General features: G+C 40.6%; 1 pseudogene; it reads left to right on the top strand.

The window, feature by feature from the left end:
• The first annotated feature begins 3,111 nt into the window (after positions 1-3,111).
• LOC115896365 lies at positions 3,112-9,784 on the top strand (annotated as a pseudogene).
• Positions 9,785-12,930: the final 3,146 nt, after the last annotated feature.

The raw sequence follows: 12,930 nt of genomic DNA on the forward strand, positions 1-12,930 counted from the left end.
TTCCATGGTGTATATGTACCACATTTTCTTTATCCAGCCTATCATTGATGGGGATTTAGGCTGATTCCATGTCTTTGCTATTGTGAATAGTGCTGCAACGAACATATGTGTCCATGTATCTTTTTTTTTTTTTTTTTTTGAGACGGAGTCTCGGTCCGTCACAGGGGCTGGAGTGCAGTGGCCGGATCTCAGCTCACTGCAAGCTCTGCCTCCCGGGTTCCCGCCATTCTCCTGCCTCAGCCTCCGGAGTAACTGGGACTACAGGCGCCCGCCACCTCGCCCAGCTAGTGTTTTGTATTTTTTAGTAGAGACTGGGTTTCACCCTGTTAGCCAGGATGGTCTCAATCTCCTGACCTCGTGATCCACCCGTCTCAGCCTCCCAAAGTGCTAGGATTACAGGCTTGAGCCACCGCGCCCGGCCGTGTCCATGTATCTTTATAACAGAATGCTTTACATTCCATTGAGGATATATCCAATAGTGGGATTGTTGAGTTGAATGGTATTTCTGCCTCTAGGCCTTTGAGGAATTGCCATACTGTCTTCCACAATGGTCGAACTAATTTATACTTCTACCAACAGTGTAAAAGTGTTCCTTTTTCTGCCAGGTGTGGTTGCTCATGTTTGTAATCCCAGCACTTTGGGAGTCCAAGGCAGGGAGATCACCTGAGGTCAGGAGTTCGAGAGCAGCCTGGCCAACATGGCAAAACCTTATTTCTACTAAAAATACAAAAATTAGCCTGATGTGGTGGTGGACGCCTGTAATCCCAGCTACATGGGAGGCTGAGACAGGAGAATTGTTTGAACCCGGGAGGCAGAGGTTGCAGTGAGCCAAGATCATGCCACTACACTCTAGCCTGGGCAACAGAGCAAGACTCCATCTCAAAAAAAAAGAAAAAAAAAAAAATATATATATATATATATATATATATATATATATATTCCTTTTTCTCCATCCCCTTGGCAGTATCTGTTGTTTTTTGACTTTTTAATAATAGCCATTATGACTGACATGAGATGGTATCTCATCATGGTTTTGATTTGCATTTCTCTAATGATCAGTGATGTTGAGCTTTTATGCAGATGTTTGTTGACTGAATGTATGTCTTCTTTTGAGAAGTGTCTGTCATGTCCTTTGCCCACTTTATAATGGGGTTGTTTTTTTCTTGTAAATTTGTTTAAGTTCCTTGTAGACTCTGTCTATTAGACCTTTGTCAGATGGATAGATTGCAAAAATTTTCTACCATTTTGTAGGTTGTCTGTTCACTCTGATGACATATCTACAATTTTCTTTGCATGTCAGACTTTCCACCTGAGATTACTTTCCTTCTGCCTGAAGTGCATACGTAGAATTTTCTTTAATGAGAATTTGTTGGTAGTAAACTTTCTCAATTTCCTTTCCCTCCACTGAATTGTATTAATTTTCCCCTTGGTCTCTAAAGATATTTTTCTTGGATAATTCTAGATTAACAATTATTTTCTGTTAGCAGAGTCAATATATAATGTTCTTTGTCTTCTGGTTTCAGTTGTTGAAAATTTGGCTATCAGTTCATTGTTTTTCCTTTAAAGATAACACGACTTTTCTCTCTAGTTGCATTTAAAATCATTTTGTCTTTGGTGTTTTGCCATTACTATGATATGTGTAGGTATGAATTTATTTTTATTTTTATTTTTCCCAGATGGGAACTTGTTGGGCTTTATAAGTTTGCAAATTGTTGTTATAAATGTTGATGAGTTCTCAGCCATTATTTCTTCAGTTATTTTCTCATCCCATTTTATCTCTTCTGTCCTTCTGTCATCTGATTACATGTGTTTTAGACCTTCTTGCTCAACGCTCTATGTCACTTAACTTTCTTTTATACTTTCTATCTCTTTCTCTTTCTGTTTTATTCTGGGTAATTGAACTCTACCTTCCAGTTCACTAATTCTCTCTTTAGCTGCCTTTAATCTGCTATAGAACTTATTAAGTTTTAAATTTCAATTATTATATATTTAGTTCTTTTTCAAATTTTTACTTATAGTTTATTTTTTCTTTTTTTAACTCATGTTTTAATTCTTTTGGTTCACTGAAGACATTAACATATTTATTTTACATTCTATGATTGGTGCTTTAGTGTCTAAAGCTTTCATATATTTGATTTTGTTCTTGTTGTTTTTGCTGGTTCTTACTCAGTCCCTTGTTTTCCTGTGTATTTTGTGAATTTTCATGATGGTGAATTGTTATTTCTTAGAACAGTGAGAATTCTTTAAGGCCTGACTTGAAGGTTAGTTACTGCAGAGATTTATATTTGATTCTATTATGTGTCTGAGAACTAAATTCCTGACTTCAGGTTTCTTATACCACCTATGTAGTGTGAAGTTAGGATGCAGACAGGGAGAAAGCTGTTGTGGTTATTAATACTTAAGATTTTTTCCCACTTTCTATTCAACACTAAGGTCAGACCCATTTCCCTGAAGTTCTCTTTAGGGGTTTGGGGGAAGAGGGTTGTGATTACTTTTAGTATACTATTACTTAGAAGATGTAGCATTTTGTCGTCCCATTTTTTTTGGAAGAATCACTTATGCTTTCTTTTTTTTTTCTTTTTGAGACGGAGTCTCACTCTGTCGCCCAGGCTGGAGTGCAGTGGCCGGATCTCAGCTCACTGCAAGCTCTGCCTCCCGGGTTTATGCCATTCTCCTGCCTCAGCCTCCGGAGTAGCTGGGACTACAGGCGCCCGCCACCTCGCCTGGCTAGTTTTTTGTATTTTTTAGTAGAGACGGGGTTTCATCGTGTTAGCCAGGATGGTCTCGATCTCCTGACCTCGTGATCCGCCTGTCTCAGCCCCCAAAGTGCTGGGATTACAGGCTTGAGCCACTGCACCCGGCCCACTTATGCTTTCTAACTTGAGAAGACGTTGGTCTTTTTTTCCTCCCTCCCAATTCCTGGGAGGCTGTGGAAATCTAGGGTCAAGGTCATTTAGTTAGATATATAACCTCAAGAAAAAAGCAGGTTTCAGTGTGGTATGTACCTTTCTGGGTTTCCAAAGTCACTTAGTTTTTGACTTCTGAATATTCCTTAGTGTCTTGCTTGTCTCTTGTTGCATTTAAAAAGGAAGTTTTAGCTCTTTTCATGAGATGGTGCTGAAAGCAAAGAAGGAAGCTCCCGACCCTCCTAAAACTGAAGCCAAAGAGATGGCTTTGAAGGCCAAGAAGGCAGTGTTGAAAGGTTTCCACAGCCACAAAAAAAGAGAAGATCTGCACGTTACCCACCTTCCGGCGGCCCAAAACACTGTGACTCCAGAGGCAGCCCAGATATCCTCGGAAGAGCACTCCCAGGAGAAACAAGCTTGACCACTATGCTATCATGAATTTTCCACTGACCACTGAGTCTGCCATGAAGAAGATAGAAGACAAAAACACATTTGTGTTCACTGTAGATGTTAAAGCCAATACGCACCAGATCAAACAGGCTGTTAAGAATCTCTACGACGGGGCGGAGCAAGATGGCCGAATAGGAACAGCTCCAGTCTCCAACTCCCAGCACGAGCAACACAAAAGACCGGTGATTTCTGCATTTTCAACTGAGGTACTGGGGTCATCTCACTAGGGAGTGCCGGACAATCGGTGCTGGTCAGCTGCTCCAGCCTGACCAGCAAGAGCTGAAGCAGGGTGAGGCATCGCCTCACCTGGGAAGTGCAAGGGGGAAGGGAATCCCTTTTCCTAGCCAGGGAAACTGAGACACACAAAACCTGGAAAATCGGGTAACTCCCACCCCAATACTGCGCTTTAAGCAAACGGGCACACCAGGAGAATATATCCCACACCTGGCCGGGAGGGTCCCACGCCCACGGAGCCTCCCTCATTGCTAACACAGCAGTCTGCAATCTAACCGAAATGGCAGCAGCGAGGCTGGGGGAGGGGCGCCCGCCATTGCTGAGGCTTAAGTAGGTAAACAAAGCCGCTGGGAAGCTCGAACTGGGTGGAGCTCACAGCAGCTCAAGGAAACCTGCCTGTCTCTGTAGACTCCACCTCTGGGGACAGGGCACAGCTAAAAAACAACAACAAAAAAGCAGCAGAACCTCTGCAGACGCAAACGACTCTGTCTGACAGCTTTGAAGAGAGCAGTGGATCTCCCAACACGGAGGTTGAGATCTGAGAAGGGACAGACTGCCTGCTCAAGTGGGTCCCTGACCCCTGAGTACCCTAACTGGGAGACATCCCCCACTAGGGGCAGTCTGACACCCCACACCTCACAGGGTGGAGTACACCCCTGAGAGGAAGCTTCCAAAGTAAGAATCAGACAGGTACACTGGCTGTTCAGCAATATTCTATCTTCTGCAACCTCTGCTGCTGATACCCAGGCAAACAGGGTCTGGAGTGGACCTCAAGCAATCTCCAACAGACCTACAGCTGAGGGTCCTGACTGTTAGAAGGAAAACTATCAAACAGGAAGGACACCTATACCAAAACCCCATCAGTACGTCACTATCATCAAGGACCAGAGGTAGATAAAACCACAAAGATGGGGAAAAAGCAGGGCAGAAAAGCTGGAAATTCAAAAAATAAGAGCGCATCTCCCCCTGCAAAGGAGCACAGCCCATCGCCAGCAACGGATCAAAGCTAGTCAGAGAATGACTTTGACGAGATGAGAGAAGAAGGCTTCAGTCCATCAAACTTCTCAGAGCTAAAGGAGGAATTAAGTACCCAGCGCAAAGAAACTAAAAATCTTGAAAAAAGAGTGGAAGAATTGACAGCTAGACTAATTAATGCAGAGAATGTCATAAACGAAATGACAGAGATGAAAACCATGACACGAGAAATACGTGACAAATGCACAAGCTTCAGTAACCAACTTGATCAACTGGAAGAAAGAGTATCAGCGATTGAGGATCAAATGAATGAAATGAAGCAAGAAGAGAAACCAAAAGAAAAAAGAAGAAAAAGAAATGAACAAAGCCTGCAAGAAGTATGGGATTATGTAAAAAGACCAAATCTACGTCTGATTGGGGTGCCTGAAAGTGAGGGGGAAAATGGAACCAAGTTGGAAAACACTCTTCAGGATATCATCCAGGAGAACTTCCCCAACCTAGTAGGGCAGGCCAACATTCAAATTCAGGAAATACAGAGAACGCCACAAAGATACTCCTCGAGAAGAGCAACTCCAAGACACATAATTGCCAGATTCACCAAAGTTGAAATGAAGGAAAAAATCTTAAGGGCAGCCAGAGAGAAAGGTCGGGTTACCCACAAAGGGAAGCCCATCAGACTAACAACAGATCTCTCGGCAGAAACTCTACAAGCCAGAAGAGAGTGGGGGCCAATATTCAACATTCTTAAAGAAAAGAATTTTAAACCCAGAATTTCATATCCAGCCAAACTAAGTTTCATAAGTGAAGGAGAAATAAAATCCTTTACAGATAAGCAAATGCTTAGAGATTTTGTCACCACCAGGCCTGCCTTACAAGAGACCCTGAAGGAAGCCCTAAACGTGGAAAGGAACAACCGGTACCAGCCATTGCAAAAACATGCCAAAATGTAAAGACCATCGAGGCTAGGAAGAAACTGCATCAACTAACGAGCAAAATAACCAGTTAATATCAAAATGGCAGGATCAAGTTCACACATAACAATATTAGCCTTAAATGTAAATGGACTAAATATTCCAATTAAAAGACACAGACTGGCAAACTGGATAAAGAGTCAAGACCCATCAGTCTGCTGTATTCAGGAGACCCATCTCACATGCAGAGACATACATAGGCTCAAAATAAAGGAATTGAGGAAGATCTACCAAGCAAATGGAGAACAAAAAAAAGCAGGGGTTGCAATCCTAGTCTCTGATAAAACAGACTTTAAACCATCAAAGATCAAAAGAGACAAAGAAGGCCATTACATAATGGTAAAGGGATCAATTCAACAGGAAGAGCTAACTATCCTAAATATATATGCACCCAATACAGGAGGACCCAGATTCATAAAGCAAGTCCTTAGAGACTTACAAAGAGACTTAGACTCCCAAACAATAATAACGGGAGACTTCAACACTCCACTGTCAACATTAGACAGATCAGTGAGACAGAAAGTTAACAAGGATATCCAGGAATTGAACTCATCTCTGCACCAAGTGGACCTAATAGACATCTATAGAACTCTCCACCCCAAATCAACAGAATATACATTCTTCTCAGCACCACATCACACTTATTCCAAAATTGACCACATAATTGGAAGTAAAGCACTCCTCAGCAAATGTAAAAGAACAGAAATTATAACAAACTGTCTCTCAGACCACAGTGCAATCAAACTAGAACTCAGGACTAAGAAACTCAATCAAAACCACTCAACTACATGGATACTGAACAACCTGCTCCTGAATGACTACTGGGTACACAACGAAATGAAAGCAGAAATAAAGATGTTCTTTGAAACCAATGAGGACAAAGACACAACATACCAGAATCTCTGGGACACATTTAAAGCAGTGTGTAGAGGGAAATTTATAGCACTAAATGCCCACAAGAGAAAGCAGGAAAGATCTAAAATTGACACTCTAACATCACAATTAAAAGAACTAGAGAGGCAAGAGCAAACACATTCAAAAGCTAGCAGAAGGCAAGAAATGACTAAGATCAGAGCAGAACTGAAGGAGATAGAGACACAAAAAACCCTCCAAAAAATCAATGAATCCAGGAGTTGGTTTTTTGAAAAGATCAACAAAATTGACAGACCGCTAGCAAGACTAATAAAGAAGAAAAGAGGAGGAATCAAATAGACGCAATAAAAAATGATAAAGGGGATATCACCACCGACCCCACAGAAATACAAACTACCATCAGAGAATACTATAAACACATCTACACAAATAAACTAGAAAATCTAGAAGAAATGGATGATTTCCTGGACACTTACACTCTCCCAAGACTAAACCAGGAAGAAGTTGAATCCCTGAATAGACCAATAGCAGGCTCTGAAATTGAGGCAATAATTAATAGCCTATCCACCAAAAAAAGTCCAGGACCAGATGGATTCACAGCTGAATTCTACCAGAGGTACAAGGAGGAGTTGGTACCATTCCTTCTGAAACTATTCCAATCAATAGAAAAAGAGGGAATCCTCCCTAACTCATTTTATGAGGCCAACATCATCCTGATACCAAAGCCTGGCAGAGACACAACAAAAAAAGAGAATTTTAGACCAATATCCCTGATGAACATCGATGCAAAAATCCTCAATAAAATACTGGCAAATCGGATTCAGCAGCACATCAAAAAGCTTATCCACCATGATCAAGTGGGCTTCATCCCTGGGATGCAAGGCTGGTTCAACATTCGCAAATCAATAAACGTAATCCAGCATAGAAACAGAACCAAAGACAAGAACCACATGATTATCTCAATAGATGCAGAAAAGGCTTTTGACAAAATTCAACAGCCCTTCATGCTAAAAACGCTCAATAAATTTGGTATTGATGGAACGTACCTCAAAATAATAAGAGCTATTTATGAGAAACCCACAGCTAATATCATACTGAATGGGCAAAAACTGGAAAAATTCCCTTTGAAAACTGGCACAAGACAGGGATGCCCTCTCTCACCACTCCTATTCAACATAGTGTTGGAAGTTCTGGCTAGGGCAATCAGGCAAGAGAAAGAAATCAAGGGTATTCAGTTAGGAAAAGAAGAAGTCAAATTGTCCCTGTTTGCAGATGACATGATTGTATATTTAGAAAACCCCATCGTCTCAGCCCAAAATCTCCTTAAGCTGATAAGAAACTTCAGCAAAGTCTCAGGATACAAAATTAATGTGCAAAAATCACAAGCATTCTTATACACCAGTAACAGACAAACAGAGAGCCAAATCAGGAATGAACTTCCATTCACAATTGCTTCAAAGATAATAAAATACCTAGGAATCCAACTTACAAGGGATGTAAAGGACCTCTTCAAGGAGAACTACAAACCACTGCTCAGTGAAATCAAAGAGGACACAAACAAATGGAAGAACATACCATGCTCATGGATAGGAAGAATCAATATCGTGAAAATGGCCATACTGCCCAAGGTTATTTATAGATTCAATGCCATCCCCATCAAGCTACCAATGAGTGTCTTCACAGAATTGGAAAAAACTGCTTTAAAGTTCATATGGAACCAAAAAAGAGCTCGCATTTCAAGACAATCCTAAGTCAAAAGGACAAAGCTGGAGTTGTCACGCTACCTGACTTCAAACTATACTACAAGGCTACAGTAACCAAAACAGCATGGTACTGGTACCAAAACAGAGATATAGACCAATGGAACAGAACAGAGTCCTCAGAAATAATACCACACATCCACAGCCATCTGATCTTTGACAAACCTGAGAGAAACAAGAAATGGGGAAAGGATTCCCTATTTAATAAATGGTGCTGGGAAAATTGGCTAGCCATAAGTAGAAAGCTGAAACTGGATCCTTTCCTTATATGAAGATTAATTCAAGATGGATTAGAGACTTAAGTGTTAGACCTAATACCATAAAAACCCTAGAAGAAAATCTAGGTAGTACCATTCAGGACATAGGCATGGGCAAGGACTTCACGTCTAAAACACCAAAAGCAACTGCAGCAAAAGCCAAAATTGACAAATGGGATCTAATTAAACTAAAGAGCTTCTGCACAGCAAAAGAAACTACCATCAGAGTGAACAGGCAACCTACAGAATGGGAGAAAATTTTTGCAATCTACTCATCTGACAAAGGGCTAATATCCAGAATCTACAAAGAACTCAAACAAATATACAAGAAAAAAGCAAACAATCCCATCAAAAAGTGGGCAAAGGATATGAACAGACATTTCTCAAAAGAAGACATTCATACAGCCAACAGACACATGAAAAAATGCTCATCATCACTCGCCATCAGAGAAATGCAAATCAAAACCACAATGAGATACCATCTCACACCAGTTAGAATGGCAATCATTAAAAAATCAGGAAACAACAGGTGTTGGAGAGGATGTGGAGAAATAGGAACACTTTTACACTGTTGGTGGGATTGTAAACTAGTTCAACCATTATGGAAAACAGTATGGCAATTCCTCAAGGATCTAGAACTAGATGTTCCATATGACCCAGCCATCCCACTACTGGGTATATACCCAAAGGATTATAAATTATTCTACTACAAAGACACATGCACACGTATGTTTATTGTGGCACTATTCACAATAGCAAAGACTTGGAATCAACCCAAATGTCCATCTGTGACAGACTGGATTAAGAAAATGTGGCACATATACACCATGGAATACTATGCAGCCATAAAAAAGGATGAGTTTGCGTCCTTTGTAGGGACATGGATGCAGCTGGAAACCATCATTCTTAGCAAACTATCACAAGAACAGAAAACCAAACACTGCATGTTCTCACTCATAGGTGGGAACTGAACAATGAGATCACTTGGACTCGGGAAGGGGAACATCACACACTGGGGCCTATCATGGGGAGGGAGGAGGGGGGAGGGGTTGCATTTGGAGTTATACATGATATAAATGATGAATTGATGGGTGCTGTCGAGTTGATGGGTGCAGCACACCAACATGGCACAAGTATGTATATGTAACAAACCTGCACGTTATGCACATATACCCTAGAACTTAAAGTATAATGATAAAAATAAATAAATAAATAAATAAATAAATAAATAAATAAATAAAAAGAATCTCTATGACATTGATGTGGCCAAGGTCAACACCCTGATTTGGCCTGATGGAGAGAAGAAGGCATATGTTCAACTGGCTCCTGATTATGATGCTTTGGATTTGCCAACATAATTGGGATTATCTAAACTGAGTCCAGCTGGCTAATTCTAAATATATGTGTATATTTTTACCATAAAGAAGTTTTAGTATTTTATCTAGCATTTTAATGTTTTCAGTTCGTGGTTAGGAAGACATCTAGTCCACCATACTTCTAGAAATGGAAGCTCATTTTTCTTTTGAAGGTAATTAAAGTGAAGGTTATAGTCATCCTCCTTAGTAATCACAATGACTTGAAATCATTCCTTGTACCTAAGATAGATACTTTAGCACAAAATGAACAAAGGTCGTATAATTAAAGAAAATTATCTTTCTCATATAGATAATGGGAAGGGAGGAAAGTAAAATGTTAAACAAAAAGCAAATGTTAAACCAAATGGTAACATTAATATTATTATTGCTTCTTTACCATTTTTGCACAATTTTTGATCATGATATATGAGATATTCCTTGCAAGAATTCCATGAGTTGCTATTTCATTGTAAAATCAGAGTATCCTAAGAGTTGAGGCTGAGGGTTGTAATAGTTGCATTATATTCTGTTGCAGTGATAAATATTTTTCTTCTTCTTTTAGTTATTAAAGTTAGTTCCAATTTTTTTTTGTTATGAAGACTACTGTTATGAACTTTGTTGACATGACTTTTTGCCACTTTATTTTTTTCGTATAGGAACAATCTTAAAAATAGTACTTCTGGGCCGGGCGCGGTGGCTCAAGCCTGTAATCCCAGCACTTTGGGAGGCCGAGACGGGCGGATCACGAGGTCAGGAGATCGAGACCATCCTGGCTAACACGGTGAAACCCCGTCTCTACTAAAAATACAAAAACTAGCCGGGCGAGGTGGCGGGCGCCTGTAGTCCCAGCTACTCGGGAGGCTGAGGCAGGAGAATGGCATAAACCCGGGAGGCGGAGCTTGCAGTGAGCTGAGATCTGGCCACTGCACTCCAGTCCGGGCGACAGAGCGAGACTCCGCCTCAAAAAAAAAAAAAAAAAAAAAAAAAAAAAATAGTACTTCTGGGTAATAGAGTGTAGGCAGCTTTAGTTATTAAAAGTCTAATTTATGTGTATTGGCTTGAGATTATGCATCCCTCAAATTTAGCGTAATAACTTAGTGAATCACCAAGATCTTTGTAAAGTTTATGGTATAGCAGTAGCCTCAGATTTTGTACTGGTAGGGGTTTTAGAACAATTTCTTTTTCCAGGGCTTTGGCTCCCATTTCGTCTGCCAATTTGAAACCAGACATTCTCCTTTTAGTCATCAAAATACCACCTTCATTAGTTGAAGCCTGTATACCGTAAATGTGAAACAGGTTTTATACAACTTTCTTGGAATATAGCAGTTTGAATTTTCCTTCCTTCCTTCCTTCCTTCCTTCCTTCCTTCCTTCCTTCCTTCCTTCCTTCCTTCCTTCCTTCCTTCCTCCTCCCTCCCTCCCTCCCTCCCTCCCTCCTTTCCTCTTTTCTTTTTTTTCTTTTTCTTTGACAGGGTCTTGCTCTGTCACCCAGGCTAGAGTGCAGTGGCGTGATCATGGCACACAGCAGCCTCAAGCTCCCTGGGCTCAAGTGATCCTCCCACCTCATCCTCCCTAGAAGCTGGGACTACAGGTATGTGTCACCACACCTGACGAATTTTTGTATTTTTTATAGAGGCAGGGTTTCACCATGTTGTCCAGGCTGGTCTCAAACTCCTGGGATCATATGATCCTCCCAGCAATTTGAATTAACACAAAACTATGTTTGAAATGTAAGAATGTCATTAGCTCTTAGCAGTATGTTTTAAAAGGATCATTAGGTTACTTGTGCCTGGGTAGCATAGCTTAGAAGTGTCTAGTCGGTCTCAAAAAGTTTCAAGAGTTTAAATTTTTTAAACTTGTATTTCTGTGACCATATATCCCCAAGGCAGCTTGAGACAAGACCAGTTGGGGTTCGTGCTTCTGCTGCTATTGCATATGCTGTGATATGTTTGCAGAATTATCAAAGCAAGACTCATCCCATGGGGTCCTGCCAGCTGCTAGAGTAACATTTGACACCCTCCTGCTTTACAGTGTATCGGGAATTCTATCAGGAGTGATGAGATGCCATAACCCTTCATTTCCCTCTTAGCTGGTTATCTGTCCTTTTTCTCCCTCACTGGGTTGAGGAAAGCTAGGTAATATTCTTAAAGATTACTTATGTTTTACTTTGTGTTTTATTTTGTGAGCCTTTTCTTTATGTAAAGGCCCAGCTATGTAGCAGGAAAAGAACCTACTCTTGTTTCCATCACTGGGAGGAAAAAATGTTAATCAGACTGTTATAAATGTGTTGGGAGGGTGGTTAGACACCATTTTAGAATCCTGACCCTGAGCTGTCAGGAACACTAAACTAAAGAGCTTCTGCACAGCAAAAGAAACTACCATCAGAGTGAACAGGCAACCTACAAAATAGGAGAAAATTTTTGCAATCTACTCATCTGACAAAGGGCTAATATCCAGAACCTACAAAGAACTCAAACAAATTTACAAGAAAAAAACAAACAACCCCATCAAAAGGTGGGCAAAGGATATGAACAGACATTTCTCAAAAGAAGACATTCATACAGCCAACAGACACATGAAAAAATGCTCATCATCACTCGCCATCAGAGAAATGCAAATCAAAACCACAATGAGATACCATCTCACACCAGTTAGAACGGCAATCATTAAAAAGTCAGGAAACAACAGGTGTTGGAGAGGATGTGGAGAAATAGGAACACTTTTACACTGTTGGTGGGATTGTAAACTAGTTCAACCATTATGGAAAACAGTATGGCAGTTCCTCAAGGATCTAAAACTAGATGTACCATATGACCCAGCCATCCCACTACTGGGTATATACCCAAAGGATTATAAATTATTCTACTACAAAGACACATGCACACGTATGTTTATTGTGGCACTATTCACAATAGCAAAGACTTGGAATCAACCCAAATGTCCATCTGTGACAGACTGGATTAAGAAAATGTGGCACATATACACCATGGAATACTATGCAGCCATAAAAAAGGATGAGTTTGCGTCCTTTGTAGGGACATGGATGCAGCTGGAAACTATCATTCTTAGCAAACTATCACAAGAAGAGAAAACCAAACACCGCATGTTCTCACTCATAGGTGGGAACTGAACAATGAGATCACTTGGACT

The sequence above is a fragment of the Rhinopithecus roxellana genome, chromosome 3, assembly GCF_007565055.1.
Source record: "Rhinopithecus roxellana isolate Shanxi Qingling chromosome 3, ASM756505v1, whole genome shotgun sequence".
Classification (NCBI taxonomy): Eukaryota; Metazoa; Chordata; class Mammalia; order Primates; family Cercopithecidae; genus Rhinopithecus; species Rhinopithecus roxellana.